This window comes from Haliotis rubra, unplaced genomic scaffold, assembly GCF_003918875.1.
Source record: "Haliotis rubra isolate DU_JTF1 unplaced genomic scaffold, ASM391887v1 Scf77, whole genome shotgun sequence".
Taxonomy (NCBI): Eukaryota; Metazoa; Mollusca; class Gastropoda; order Lepetellida; family Haliotidae; genus Haliotis; species Haliotis rubra.
Window position 1 is genome coordinate 21,960 of NW_025767490.1, and position 17,035 is coordinate 38,994.

The window sequence follows — 17,035 nt, forward strand, 5'->3', positions numbered from 1 at the left end:
AGTGATCCCAATTAGTGGAAGGTGCTCAGGACGCTTTGGTTCATGTGTTTCGTTTACCTTTGAGTAAACATGATGATGGTCAACACACTTGAAAAGACTTTTACACAGAAGCGACATCATGTATCCCTAATCTATCTGAATATCGTTAAAGCCACGACACAACAACAGTCACATAACCTACAGCTTACATAATGTCCGTGTGTAATCGTGAACATAGATTCATTAACACAAAAATAACTGTTGTTACAAGTCTCAATCGTGTGGGATACGTTTGGCTCTGGTTTGAATTGGAACGTTCTGTTCCTGAAGGAAACAATGACAACGTCGGTTTCACTATTTCGGAACGTGAAAGAGAATACATTTCCTCAACGATGTCTGACTCCATGTTGCACAAAAGTAAAATGGTCTAGAAACTAAAATTGATGATAATACGTTGTCAAGACAACCCTGTGACATTTTCTATGATTTCCTTGATTGCAGTGTATGTCAGCTGATGGAAAACATACCATCCCAAGGACAGTATTAGAATTCTTTGTAGAACAAACCTGAAACACGTAACAAAATATAAGTCACCAATGGAATCATTTCATGCTACTGAGAATAACATAAGTAAACGATGTCATAAACACGATAGCTACGGATATATGAATTGTATATATTTCTTTTTCAGAAATATAAAATGTGTATTCATTTAAATAACGGCATGTACATACCCGCTATACATGCTGTGATAAAACATGCAATATTCCCTGCTATCATTGCCCGGAAAACGACAGCAGAAAGATCTTTCTTCCGAGGCGGAGCAAGCGCCGACAATCCCCCCAAAGTGATGCCTATCGAGCCGAAGTTCGAAAACCCGCACAATGCATACGTTGATATCACCTCCGAGCGTTCCTGGAACGTAAGACGCAAAATGGAGCATAACATGTATGTTGATGTTACTCCGAAAATAACACACATGAAACCAACCATTGACATCCTCTTTTTGAGTGGGCTTGGTGTAATATTGTTTAAGCGTAACATGGTGTTTCAACAGAATAAGCGGGACAATAAGATGTGATGAAAAGCGAATACGTTCCTTTTGTAAACACTAACTTCCATGAATCCTCTCTTAGTGAGTGAGTAAGCTAAGAATTACGCCGCTCTCAGCAATATTCCAGCTACATGGCGGCGGTCTGTAAATAATCGAGTCTGGACCAGATAATCCAGTGATCAACAGCATGAACATCGATACGATTTGGATACGATGGCATGTGCCAACCCAGTCAGCGAGCCTGACCACCCGATCCTGTTAGTTGCCACTTACGACATGCATTTGGTTACTGAAGATCAATTCTAACCCGGACCTTCACGGTCGAATCCTTTCTTAAGCGTTATATTACAATGAGTAAGAACAATATTATAATATTTTATATTATTTTGCATTAGAATAAAATATCCGCAACACAAATCATGTTCCATGTGAACAACGTACAACAATGTGTCTTGCTCAAGTAACTTCAGATGGAATAATGCAGCAAACACGAACCTCCATGAATCCTCTCTTAAGCGTCATATTCCACTGAGTAAGAACAGCAGCTTGGCCATCCCAGTACCACTCGTCCTTGTAGCCGTAGGTCTCTGTGTAGTTCAGGAACGTCTGTCTGTTTTGCAACAGTTCCTGGAGAGATCTGTAGGCGATGAACTCGTTCGTGAAGGTCTTCACGCCCACCAGCTCCGCCACACGACGACAGTCAGCTGGCTGTGTACCCATGAACAAGGCCACCGGATACAGCAGGTAGGAACAAATGAACTGAAAGGAGACAAACTCATTTCAAGCCACTTGGAGAACAATACAAAGAAGACAAGAAGACAAAGTCATCAATATTCCCCGCAATGATAAAATACTCTTCATGAATATGTCATCTAGTTAAGACTATGTCAAATGTTACACTGTTCTTCACACTGACCTAACAAAAAAATATATATGTAATCTATACATATACTAGCAAACTTGTATCAACAACAGACTGGCTGAGTGCTTCCACGGTCACTTTGTTCTTAAATACCCTCAAAGTGGAAGGAGAGTATTGAAATGTTTTAAAGTTCTGCTCCGGAAAAGAGCACCAACAGCAATTTCACTCAAAGTCAAAGTTGCCATGGAAACGCAAAAACTATTTTATTCGGAAATCCAAAAACTACCAAAAGGCACCGGTTCACCAACAGACCTATCTATGTGCCAAGTTTAGTGAAGAAACATTGAACGGTTTTTAAGTTCTGCTCCGGAAAAGAGCACTACCGCCAATTTCAGTCAAAGTCAAAGTTGCCATGGAAACGCAAAAACTATTTTATTCAGAAATCGAAAAAACTACCAAAAGGCACCGGTTCATCACCAGACCTATCTGTGTGCAAAGTTTGCTGTAAAAATACTGAACGGTTTGTATGTTCTGCTCCGGAAAAGACGAATTTGCACGGAAGGACGGACGGACGGACGGAAGGAGTCCACAATAATACCCCTCGCAAAACACATTGCTGAGGATAAATATTCACATACGTCACGGATATGGCGTTCAGCGTTTTTTTGTGCATATATGTATATACCTTCCCTTACACGACGTATCATGACCCTTGGTTTGAATTCCCAAATCTGTCCAGACTGTCCATTCCCAATCTGATATCCATACTCGAGGTCGTCAATAATCCCTACATCATTTTATTATTCATTTCCCACGTTAAGCTGACGCTATTGACCAAAGCGCTGTAAAATTCTAATAAAAATGCACTTCCAAATAATGAACACGTGGTTAATGCTATCGCTCGTCACGCCATGGTGTGTGAAGCCAATTTCTGGTGTGCCCCCGCCGTGATATTGCTGGAATATTGCTATTAGGGTCGTAAAACAAGCCCCACACACCCATTAAGCTGCAATTCCACAGCGAGGCTCTAAAACACAGTTGCCCCAGTATTCAATTACTTCGCATGTCAGGGTTACCCTGGGGCGGTGGGGTAGCCAAGTGGTTAAAGCGTTGGCTCATCACGCCGAAGACCCGGGTTCGAATCCCCACATGGGTACAATGTGTGAAGCCCATTCCTGGTGTCCCCCGCCGTGATGTTGCTGGAATATTGCTAAAAGCGGCGTAAAACCAAACTCAAGGTTACCCTGCTTCTGTAAAACAGGTTAAGTGATAGGTTATATTTGACATGTTCTTAAAGCAAAAACTAATTAAGTTTAATTGTGTCCAGAACTGTTATAGAATCGATGCAAACGGACACGCGTTGTCTTTCGTACCTCAAAAGTGAAACCTTCCACGCCTATTCGGTCCCCAAACCAGATTAGAGTGGCATTGACGAAGGCGAGGATGGCGAGAAAAGCGATGACGTTGACAACGATGTTGGCGATGAGACGGATCGATGTGGAAGCTCCATCTGATGCCGCCTCGACCAGGTTGTTTTCTTTCCTGTAAAATGAATCACCTAATTAATGGCAGTTACGAAATGTGTTCTTCATGAGTTCTGCTAGGATTGTTGTATACACGTTTTGAACCATTACGATATTCACAAGAGTAACAGAATGTCATGTATATTCTGAAATGCGCTTTGGTCAGTAGCTATGGCACTCCATCCTGCCAGCAATTACATTTTAAATATATGTACAAGTCCAATATGTAGCTGTGGGTAATTGGTATGAGTATTTGGACAAAGTTATCCTTGTTGTGAAAGTTGACGTGTGTTACATTTCACTCGTGCATGGTCGGTAAGATAAATTGTCCACTACCAACAGTAATATAATACATTTTCCAATTTGAGATGTATTGACAGATTATTAATGATATGCTTTCTTGTACTCTGGCTCATAATTCCAGATTTGCAACAGAATAGAGCAAGCATATTATTTTCCTCTCGATCTCAAGCGCATCCTCTCGCATTTTACAGATATACTACTGTCGCGGGTCCTGGCCACAGATATATTGGGCTGAGGCATAGTTGTTTAAAAGTCGTTTATTCTGTAAAACATAAAGGACATCAGTTGAAGATGATGTATGGTCGAGGAGTGTAACAACTCCGCCTGGCCGTAGCATCACATGAAGTGGCAAAATTTGAAAATGACAACGCCACGGAACAAGTACTACTGGTATTACAACCAGAGTGAGAGTAAGAGAAGAAGCGCTCGTAAATAAGCAGAGAGGAATGACTGACTGACTGACTGAGTTTGGTTTTTACGCCGCTTTTAGCAATATTCCAGCAACATCACGGCGGGGGACACCAAAAATGGGCTTCACACATTGTACCCATGTGGGGATTCGACCGGGTCTTCGGCGTGACGAGCCAACGCTTTAACCATTAGGCTACCCCACCGCCCCAGAGAGGAATGAAGCAAGATACGCAATGCATTGGGAAATACAGCTGGCGACACTACTTTGATTGTACCGTTGAATGTAGGTTGACCACAAACCTAACTGCAAATCCATCATTTCAACTTGTAATTGATTTCATGGGTTACTGTTGAATGTGAGTGGACTACAAACCCATTTCTTTCTATCTGTACTTGTTTTGATGCTAATGTAGACTGTTAGCGAACGGCAAAGATAGCCTTTTACATTTTCCTGATTTCCGATCGTACTTTGGACTAACTTCAAGTCTACATTTACTTCCTTTTGTTAATTTCTAATTCAGTCTACAACCAATGCACACCCACCCTGTCTTCATTTTACCAAAGTCGTCCGACGATGCGGTGGTCACTTCAGTCTCCGGACATATCAGTTTAGAAATGGCCAACGCCGCTGGTGCCGACATCACAGACGCCGACAGTAAATGGCTGGCAGGAACCTGAAGAAAGGGTTAACACTGAAGTAAAGACTAGTGTAGATAATCTGGCTGGCTCAACAACTGTTTGAATTTACTGTGAAGACTTCTATATTCGATCCAGTTGCGTTAGAAATTGGCTTATAAGATAAGTATCAGATGATGTTACTGGCATGGGAACCTATTGTTTCCTGCAGTCCTTAAGGAGTATTGTGGTTGAGTGAGTGAATATGAATTCGCCGCGTTAAGCAATATTCCGGCAATATCACAGATCGTACCGTGGGGAATCGAACCCGGGTTATCGGCGTAACAAGCGAACCCTTTAATGTACGGGCTATCCCACCGCCTGCCTCTAAGGAACATTGATGATTGACATTACTTAAATAAAATACCAATAACTTATCTTCGAAATAAAAACAATGAAATATCATCGATTGTTACCTTAATACCATTACAAAGTAAGTTCTTCTAATTAAAATGCTTTATTATCATCGTATCGTATATCGTAACAAATTCTAAATTTGAGCCAACATGTCAGTAATACAATATCAACCATATTGTATCTTCAGCGGTAGACAGAATTTCAGAGAATAACATGGTCTTACCCCAAAGCCGATGTAAGCTCCTAACAAACCACCTGAAATTGTGGCGAATCCTCCTGTCATCACTGCATGGAGCTCAGAAACTGTCATGGTTTCCAAAAATGGCTTAATCATAAGTGGTGCTTCAGCCTGAAAAACAAGAATGCCTTAGCTGTTATTAGAATGCACTCGTCTGCTGCTTCAATTTCGTCTAATCGATGTCGCGATTTTGTCATCTGCCACTTACTGACTGTGAAACTTTAAGATTTATTGATTAATGCTGTATTCTGTTCTTGCACGTATGTGTACCTTACATGACAGACGGTGTATGGCAATGCTACTTTGTTATATTAGTGATGCTGTGAACCTGTAACATGCCACGACACAATCCTCATCTTTCTTTAATCCATGCACCGCGTCATACCAAAAGACGTTAGAATATGGTACTTGTTGGTCCCTGCCTGGCGCTCGGCATTAATAGGTACAACAAGGACTGGTCGGCTCGGAGTCAGTATAATGCGTCTGAGTGGAGTATTCATGCTTCACTGCGGCATGGTATCTCAGTGGGCTAGCACTATAAAACCAGCTTCAGTCTGGGCTAGTACAAGCAACCGCACATACACATACACACACATGCACGTTGTCATATGAGCGAAATATTCTCAAGCACGACGTAAAACCCAATTTCACCTCACCTCACCTTTAATCCATGCTCTCTGTTTTCCTTGAATTTCATTTCCTTGAATTTCGGTGCTGATCTGCATATTTTTGCAACTGTTATATACATGTACTGTATAGTATAGGTTCTTTATGCTATAACCCCCGACGTTGAATAAAGCTTCTTGTACTGTCTGTCTCGTATCGTATTGTTACATACATAAACATTATTAATTTCGAGACATCTGTATTAAACGGGCAGTCCAGGTAAACCCCGGTCCAGGTTACCCGAATCGATATTGCGAGACGATCGAGGCATGTTATGCTATTTGTGTGATTTCATACAAATAAAATGGTTGTTTACAGAGGAGCTTTTCGAGAGCAGAGATGAAAGAACGAGGAATGCACTACCATGCCAACAAAGATATTGGCTGCAGCGTTGAGCGACTCCGCTGGTGTCGTTGCGAGGCAAAACGACAGGAAGCGAAGCGTCAAACACCTTCACAATAGCTTGCATGACGCCCAGGTAATACAAGATGGAGATGAACGCGCTGAAGAACGTGACCATAGGCATTATCTGAAAACAAATATTTCATGTTATAATAATTTGTCCTGCTTTACCGTCTGTACATGTTCACAAACATTTAAAAAAAAATATTAGCATTCTTCCGTCCAATTTCATTGAAACACTCAAAAGTATAATTTATATTGAACAGTAATTCTTGAAGAAAGAATGCTGTTTCAAATTTGATCTACGCTCCCCTGTACGTGTACATGTAGACTGAAAACACTTCTTGCAGGATCTCGGTCTGAAGAGAAGGCACTGCTGTCTTCTTGGAACTGCTTCTTTAAGTGGCGTTTAGAAGCTAGTATGATGAAGAGGAACACTTTCGTATAGATAGCCAAATTCTTTGTTACAATAGACGCGACGTGTAGGTGTAGATGCTAACGCCGCTATCAAGCAAATGGTGATTTGGAACTGGGCATGTATATTGTATTCAAGCAAATGATGATTTTGGAACTGGGCATGTACAAATAGTTGGCGTATACCAAAGATAAGCGGGACAGGGGATTATTTGGAGTAATTTCAAGATACATACAGCAAATGCAAAGACGTGAGCACTAGTATTATCGAAGACGAACTTAGATCCTGCATCAGTGTAGGTAAGGAACGTTGTCACTTGATCACCAAGCCATTGGAAGATATTGAAACCCCACGTTGTCCTCAGGATGACGGCGGCAAAGAAGAACTGAAGAGCCAGGCCCCAGAACACAGGATGCCAGTCAACCTGAAAACAGCGTTGAAAGAGTCAGAGAAACATCATCAAATACCTGTATATTACTCTCTGGGTTCATTTGGACTCAAGCTTGATGTCATTCAGCGTGTATAACATCCGCTACCTACCCTTCCAGGGTCTCTGGAGAAGATGAAGGACAAGAGGATGAAGGCAGCCAGACCTGCGAGGGATATCAGATTCTCGGGAGTTGGTATCGCCACCTCAATCACTAGGATTATGATGATGGCTATTAGGCACACCACATACAGCACCCTGAAACATTGTAATGTTCCATGTAGGTAGGTAGGTTTATTTAATTCCTCCAGGTTTGGAGATATAAAATTAATTGAATATTAAAAGCTTAAATTTGTAGTCACAAGTGTTGAAATTTTATGATAGATTAATTAGAGTCTTTAAACAGTGAAACTGGGTTGTAGGGCTGAATAATTGACCGTTGTGCAGAATTTATGGCTGGGCGGGGGCTTCAAATGTACAAGCTATAGGTAATATCAAATTACATTTGGGACGTCATGCCATTGTTGCTGGCTCCATTATTTTTCAGGAATGGAACGATGTGTAGCAGTTTCAAATGTAAGACTTCGCTTTAACATTGACATCTAATATTGATAACAGAAATATTACCAATACTTTGTATGTAATTTACGTTGGGTAATATCCTCGTAACTCTCCATTCCTTAAAAATAATGGGCCTCGGCTCCATTATTTTTAAGGACAGGAGAGTTACTTGTACATTGCCCTCTATCTGCAGGCTACTATTCGGCACCTGTAACCCTATCGGACAGGAAACCCTTTCACCCGCCCAACCTGGGGGACAAGGACCAGTTATAGCTCTCCCAGTCTGGGCTACAGCCAGGAAACCAAACCCGAAGTGGTGTGCTTCATTTGTTTGTTACTCAGCAATACTCCAGCTATATTACGGCAGTCTGGAATCTAGTTACTTACATCATGAGCATCTAGATATATACACAGCTGTGATACGATGCCATACCCAAGCAAACCAACGAGCCTAATTACCCACATTAGTCGCCCCTTCCGACAGGTGTTGGTTGCTGAAAGTCAATTCACAAAACCTTAAATATCACTGATGGAGATAAAACGAAACACTTCCAGTTAGCAGTAGCACGGGCAGGAGTCTCTGTAGGCAAACCAAGTAACTGGTTAAGAGTAATTGGGCAAACTAGTCAGCTATTAAGGTTTATACTGATGCAAGCAAATACCGAGGTATGTAACAGTTTTGGAATGATCCAAGATATGGAAATTTTATGTTGTTATATCACACGATTGTAGCCCGGTGCCCAGTCGTGGAACCAAGCTATTTTAATTATAGTCGTAATAGTATACCAGCTGAAGTTTAAAAAGATGTAATAATGTTGTGGTAATTACTGTTGATATTGTTATAATATTATTGTTACTCCATAAGCTATTGCAATTGTTTTATGTTCTATTTTTAGTTTGGATAACAAGGAGAACTCACCATCTGACTATTTTCATTCTTCCGGCATTGTCTGTGTTTGCTAACGCCTGTCCACATGCTTCAAACGGGGCCTTGATGGAGTCCCACACCAGATTCACCACGATGAGTAATACAGCAAGTACTGTCCCGACCAGAAGTCTGATAGAACCTTCATCTCCAAATTGACTGTACATAGCATAGGCAAAATATGCCATGTATAGCACAAACACAACAATAGCAATGATTCTCCATATCAGTGTGGAGTTTTCCTCGTAAATAGTAACCACCTTTGCTTGTGCCGATGTGATGCCCCTTTGACAACCATTCATTTCACAATCCATCTGGTTTTGGGGATCATATTCAAGGTTGTTATTTTCAGGCGACTTTGCACTGTCTTCTGGTGTCTGAATAATAAAAAATACATCAGATAACTAGGATTTCGAATAACAATGGATTTGGGTTTTAAAATCGATGACGGGCAATATGGAATTTTTATATGTGTGGATATAATAATATGATAAATTATGTCCTTGGCAACATTGTTTAGACTGAGTGAGTGAGTGAGTTCAGATTTACGCCGCAATCAGCAATATTCCAGCTATATGGCGGCGGTCTGTAAATAATCGAGTCTGGACCAGACAATCCAGTGATCAACAGCGCGAGCATCGATCTGCGTAATTGGGAACCGATGACATGTGTCAACCAAGTCAGCGAGCCTGACTACCCGATCCCGTTAGTCGCCTCTTACACCAAGCATGGGTTACTGAAGATCAATATTCTAACCCGGACCTTCACGGGTGTTTAGACTGGAGTGCAGATAGGCGGTGCAAGTGTAACATTTTGTATTTTGACATTGGCCAAGGTGTTTGCGTCTGGTGTGTGTATGTGTGTGCGCGTCAGAGAGACGCTTTAGTTCAATCTTTGTGTTGTACACACGTTGGATTTCATAATGTATTCAGCTCAGGCGCATATGCGTAACCGCAACACCAGCAGTGTGAATAGAGTAGTGACACTATCAAGTAATATTAATAGTACAAAAACTAAATTTGAGTATGACTCAATAGACCAAGAGTGAGAACATGAGTGAAGTTGGGGAGCATAACCAAATTGAATTGTACCTGTTATGTGGCAGCTGTTGTAAGGCAGTATTGCAGTTGTATTTCATTGTAATAGTTCTCCCCTTACCCCCACCCAGCCTCATTATTATAAATTCCATTACTTAAAGAATAGCTCATTACCTTGTTCCATATATGTGTATATATCAAGGCAGAGTTTGCCTAGCCTCGACCATCCAGCGAAACATGCTATAATCTAGTAGTTAGAGCGTTCGCTTGTCACACTGATGACCTGGGTTCGATTCCCTACATGGGTACAGCGTTTGAAACTTATTCCTCGTGTCCCCGCCGTGATAATGCTGGAATATTGCTAAATGCGGCGTGAAACCATACTCACTCACTCACAACCAAACACGTCATTGGCCGGACAAGGCAGACTAGTTATGACAATTATATGAATAGTGGTGGTTTATGGTGGTTTATTTCAGAAAAGTAATACAGGCCATAGGCCCAGGTTACACTTTGAGAATTACAGAGTGATAAAATATGTTATAATGAAGACTGTCTCAGTAACATAACTTGATATATATATGCTGATAAATGTTTTAAGATGCTTGCATTTGATGATTGCAGAAGCGTATTAAATTTTTGGATTGTTGGATATTCATAAAAGTGTAAAGGGATATACAGTCGCCGCAATGCGTGATATTTAATAAGTAAGAAGTGATATTCATCTTCTATATATGGCAATTTACAGATCTTACATAATCTGTCATTTCTAGCCTCACCAATATACCTGCCAGTTTCTATTCGTAGTTCATGAGAACCCGATCTAAACTGATCAAGAGCACGTCTATGTTTAAAATAGCTAACTATGAAGATATAAGATTCAACACCGAACATAGGTTTAAACAACGTGTATCCAAATGTTTTTGTGCCTTTTATTAGTGCAGAATGCCAGTCCTGTTGATACGAAACTTTGAGTCTACCAAGAAATTCTTTCAAAAATAGCGTTTCACTTCGAACCATCTGTTCTTGCCAAACAAATCCAAATCCATAGACTTCTAATATATGCATTATCCTAGATGCCCAGCTCCTGAAACCATTACTCTCCATTTGTACAAGCATGTTATAACATTTCTTTACATATCGCTCATTTGACATTTTCAATATTTTACACCATTATTTGATAGACCTTTTGATGGTATAAATATACAATGGATATCTTCGACATTCGCCTCGCACAACATGCGCTGAAACAGAGGATTTAATTCCTAGAAATCGTTTACAAGCTGCTACATGTATAACTTCTATTTCGTTAACAACATTCAATCCCCATATTTCTGCACCGTATAATAAAATGGGACAAACTTTGGTGTCGAAAATCTTAAAGAACAAGCGAAAAGGTAATGGCTTAAACATTGACAGTGATCTAAAAATACCAAATAAAAGTTGCTAAGCCTGCAGACATACATTTTCTATGTGTTTGGTCCATACTAATGACCTGCTGAATAAAATACCTAGATATTTGTACCAGGAAACACATTCTATTTGTACACCATTATATTTTTGATACTTCGACAGTCTTCCACCTTTTTTAAAAACTATTACCTTTGTTTTTTTCATATTTACCGTTAAACAATTCTCAGAACAAAATATCTTTAGGACATCAAGTCTTTTCTGTAAACCAAACACTGTATCAGAGATAAATACCATCAGCAAATAAAAGAAGAAAAAACTGTACATGTTCAGGATGAAGCTGAATTCCTGGTACGCAACATGCTTCGATTTCTATGAAACATGCATACACTTTACCTCTCTTTTTTGAGAGATAGCGTTCAATAACGGACTGTAGGATAAAAATGTTATCAATAGTACTGTAACCTTTGCGAAAACCCGCTTGCGATTCAACGATTTTTTCATAGCAAGAGCACCAAAATGTTAGTCTATTATTCAGAATGTGTATGTACAGCTTGCTGAAGATACTTGTAATTGATATACCTTGTAATTGTTAACTACACTAGTGTCCCCTTTTTATGTATAGGTACAATAAGACCCATACACTACGATTCTGGAAAATACGCTCGAGCAAACAGAACATTGAATAGCAACTGAATATAGGGAACTAAAATATCCTGTGAGGACTTAAAAACAATTCTGCTATGATATGATCAGACCTAGCACTCTTGGATGATTTTAGTTGTTATCGCTGCACAGATCTCATCTCTTGTAATAGGAGCGTCAAGTATACTAGGGCTGTCTTGATCTATCTTCTCTTCAATATCGATCGATAGAATGTAATTTGACATTAAATGTATCCGTATGTTGAAATATGTTTTTGAAATGTGTATACCACGAGTCCATTGTTATGTTGGGAATAAAATTCTTAGGTGAAGAAAGCCTGCACATGGTGTTCCAGAACAATTTTGAGTTATTCAGATTTGTAAGTAATTTATCTTTTACAGATCCGTAGTAATTTCTTTTGTTAGATCTTAAAGTATAATTATACTTGTTTCTGGCATGTACATACTTTCGTAGCGATGCTCCACCGTTAAAAAGGGCTAATACACCCCAGAGTCTATCTTTCTCATGTCTTAGAAATGTGCACTCTTTGTCAAACCAAGGTTGTGAATTTCGTCTATTTATGCCATGTTTGCGTTTCATACACTGTGCAGCTTGACATATTGCATTTGTAAGAAATGTTACTGCGTTGCAAATATCTGAAAGAACGTTATCACAAAAGCTTTCCAGCAATCTAAATATATCAGGTGAAAGTAAATTCTCCCTGAATTGGCCGACCTTGTCCACATCCCACTTAAATCTAAACTGTGCACCCTCGCCACGTGCATCCTGTGTTACGTTACCATCCTCGCGTAGAGTGGCGTGTATGCCACGTGACTGAAACGTACATCGTACAGGTAGATGACAGCAATATAAGTGAAATCGCCTTACATTCATAAGACTGTCAGAACTTGGTCTCACGAAACCAGAGTTGTCTTCATCTGTCGCCGTACCGTCTTCAGCTTTAGGGCTGCTTCGAGACACCTCAACACTCATCCCGACAAAGGGATGTCCTTTTCACTGCGTCTGTAAATGGGAATCAAGTTCTCTTTCCGACGGAGCTCTCCACAGGTACACACATGTGTCGTTGTTTCTTGGAGACGAATGACGCATATCATGTGAGTCGGCTAACCTCAATGGTGCATGGCTGCAAGCAATGCCTGCACTGCTCTGTACAGGCTGCGTTGTGCTCATTCGTGTGGAACGCAACATGATCAGACCCGTTCTTGTCTTCTTACATACCAGTCCAGGAAAAAACATGACATAAGTGAAACACTCTGCTCGATGATAGGTAAACACCGCCTGAAGGAAAACGCCCCTTGGACACATTTATGATTGCTGCACACAACGAATTAATTTTATATTTCATATTTTTCATGTTAAATCACACACATTTCGCCAAACATAGTTTTCTATATGATATGGACAATCAGTTGTCTGTACATCGGGACCCATTGCCATAACTTGAATATTGATCGTCAGGAACCCATGCTTGTCGTAAGAGGCGACTAACGGGATCGGGTGGTCAGGCTCGCTGACTTGGTTGACACATGTCATCGGTTCCCTATTGCGCAGATCGATGCTCATGCTGTTGATCTCTGGATTGTCTTGTACAGACTCGATTATTTACAGACCGCCGCCATATAGCTGGAATATTGCTGATTGCGACGTAAAACTAAACTCACTCACTCACTCACTCATCGCCATAACTGTTTACGTTTTAGTGAGTGAGTGAGTATGGTTTTACGCCGCTTTTAGCAATATTCCAGTAATTTCACGGAGACACCAAAAGGGCTTCACACATTGCACCCGGGTCTCCGACGAGCCAACGCTTTAACCACTATGATACCCCACTATGATACCCCACTATGATACCCCACTATGATACCCCACTGCCCCCGTATACGTTTCAGACTCAGATATAAGCCTCAACTGGCTCATTATAGGTGACTTTAATACATGTCTTTAGTTCTTTCAACACAACAAAGACAGCTAATTCATTTAACTAACACAACCAGCCGGCTTTCCTTACGGGCAACGTTTCGGTCCATACACCCCATCTGATTCACAACCATGGCTTGCTCAACCCGACGAGCTCGGCGCTACTTTGAGCACGGATTGCTCATGAATATGTAAAAGGTTTTGTTTATATAGATACAGTGTTTAATAGACATTTTATGGAAGTTAACAATTCAATTCAATTCATTCTATTCTCAAAAAAGAACCACCCACAGTGGTACCGGAGAAAGGTTTTCGAAAAATAACAATTATTTGTACTTAACATGATGGCGGTTATATTGTACAGATAATTGGCGACATTAAGATATTGTGGCTGAAAACAATTATGAATATATAAACCTAGACAGATAAATATAAAATACACAATTCCATTTAGAAAGTGGTCCAATGTAACATATGTTATATTTGGGATTACACTTTCTTAGTAAAGTACAGATTCTAGTACTTTTGTTGGGTTGAGTCCCATCCGGGATTCGAACCCACACCCTCAGAGTCAGGCACCTAATCGCAAGCACACAAAGTCAGACGCCTAGACCGCTGACTTTGTGTGCTGGCGATTAGGTGCCTGACTCTAAGGGTGTGGGTTCGAATCCCGGATCCCTAGAATCTGTACTTTACTAAGAAAGTGTAATCCCAAATATAACATATGTTAGATAAATATAACATCCGCATCAGAAATTCTGTACACATGTGTACAATCCCACTCCAAGGTTCTTATCTATTATACAGATGAATTGTGCAAGGTCCTTGATTTCTTTTACATTTCTACTCCAATTTTTTGTACTTTATTATATTAGGGAACTGTATGTATTTATTTGGGATAAATTTGAATATGCATTCATAAAAAGCTTCACATTTAAACAGTAAGTGGAATTCATCAGCTATAGCTGGCGACATACAGTCAAAGCGACACAGATAATGGACAACAATATTTTTAAAGAACGAAATATATTTGAGAGCTTTTATTTGCCAAATGCATTGAAGCTTGAGTTGCCTCGCCTACATGACACTGTGTATGTTTCCTTACATAAACATGTCAGCTGGTGTGAGGTAATACACATTAATGTATTCACATTAAATGCTCGGAATTGTTTACCTACACGATTGCATATCTAAACAGATCTTAGATTCATTTTTCAGTAAACAAGCACCTGCGTGTTGACTCGAAGTGGTGTGTTTGTCGTGTGACCTTTTGAAAAGATGTTGTGGACATGAACCTACGTGGCACGTTAATGTATAATTGAGAACCTACCATACAGGTATTCCTGAGGTGAAATATACCCAGCAGCAAAAAACCAAAAACACCAACAACGTCAGTACGAATCCAAAATTAGATAGGCACTGTAATCAAATCATTACAGAAATGGACATAATAAGCGGATCAAGAACATATTTTGTGTACAATATCTTGACACATCAATGAATAACTCACGACCTATTCAAGACATTACGTGAACGTTTGCAGTCCATTCAGACTCTTGACTTCAGTATCTAGTGTGACCAACACGAGCGGCAATAACTGCATCACAGCGTCTATGCATGGAGTGCACTTATCGAATGATGAAGGCAATTGGCACCTGGAACCACACTCTGAGAAAAGGCCTCTTCGGCTGTGTTCGGCCTTGGTATGATGACATTTATTCAGTCTCCTCTGAATTTCATCCCAAAGATGTTCAATTGGGTTTAAATCAGGACTAAGGGCTGGCCACTGCATAATGTTGACACCGTTCTTCTGTAGGAAGTCCCGTGTAACTCTGGCAGTATGGGCCCGGACGTTATCATGCTGAAAATGTTGTTCCGGTGACGTCCGAAATGTGGTATGACGTGGGGTCTGAGAGCTTGGTCGATGCCGCCTCCTCGCCCTGGACCAATTTTCTGGAACACCACAGGACCCACGCTCTGGTTTAGGCCTATTCCACACCATACCATGATGCTTGCACTTCCCCGTGAGTCTCTTTCCATAACACATTGGTCTGAGTAACGCTGGCCACGTCATTGCCATATTCTTGTTCTGCCATGTGCAGTTTATACGCAGTACCGACTCTCATCTGTGAACAGAACAGTTCTCCATTGCCTGTATCGCCAGTTTTGGTGATGAAGGGCAAACTGTAGACGTTCACGCCGATGACGAGGGGTGACGATAGGTCCACGGTAAGGTCTACGTGATTGGAGGTTCCCGCTGTTAAGACGTCGGCATACTGTATCAGTACTGATTGGTCTTCTGTGTGTTCCCACTGTCTGGCGTGCTGTTTCGGATACCTGCATGAATGGATTCTGTACATGCTGTCGCACAACATGGCGGTCTTGTCGTCTTGTGGTCACCCTTGGTCTGCAAGTACGGGGGCGATCATTTGCGGTGTTGGTGGCCTAGAAACGTTACTGCAGCTTGTAGATGGTCCGAACGTTGACCTGGAAGTGATTGGCAACGGCTTGTGCAGTGTGGCCAGCTTCAAGTCTTCCTATCGCCTGGTTCCTCTGAGCTGTCGTGAGTCGCGGCATACAGCTGACGTTGTAATGTGAATGTTTCAACCAGGTTTGGGGGTGTGGGTGTGTGTGTGTGTGTGTGCATTTTATAGGGCTGGTTCTTGTGAACTGCACGTGCAGCACGAGTTGCATGAAAAACATGAAGAACCCCGTACTATCTCCAAGATCAGGAGACCATTTCCTGGGTTCCGTTCTGAGTTTGGGAAGGAATGTCTTTGCTCTGGTAAAGTTGGAGATGTTGTCAAAAATATAAAAACCAAAACATTAAATGAGTTTACAGTTATCCGTTTCTGCGAAGGAAAATTCCAAACTGACGTTTCTTTTGCTCACGCCCCCGTCCTATAGTATATGTTTCACACAGCACTTCATGTCATCCCAATCATAAAGCAATTCATGTTTAACAATATACACCAAACTTAATAACCTTCCCTCATGTAAATTTTCACTGCACTCGATGGTGTTGTTTGAGAAAGGGACATTTCTAAATTTGTGAAGGATCTTTCATTTCTAAAGATTTTTGAGTGAATTGTATTACATCGTTCGCCCGTTGAAGATACCACCGTCTAATACCAATAAGCTTGTGTGTTATACCAACGAACATGCTCCTTTTGTACATAAACTCGCTTCAATAACAAATAATGAAAA

The 17,035-nt window shown here is 40.8% G+C and overlaps 1 pseudogene; it reads right to left on the bottom strand.

The window, feature by feature from the left end:
• Positions 1 to 173: 173 nt before the first annotated feature.
• LOC124260563 lies at positions 174 to 13,021 on the bottom strand (annotated as a pseudogene).
• Positions 13,022 to 17,035: the final 4,014 nt, after the last annotated feature.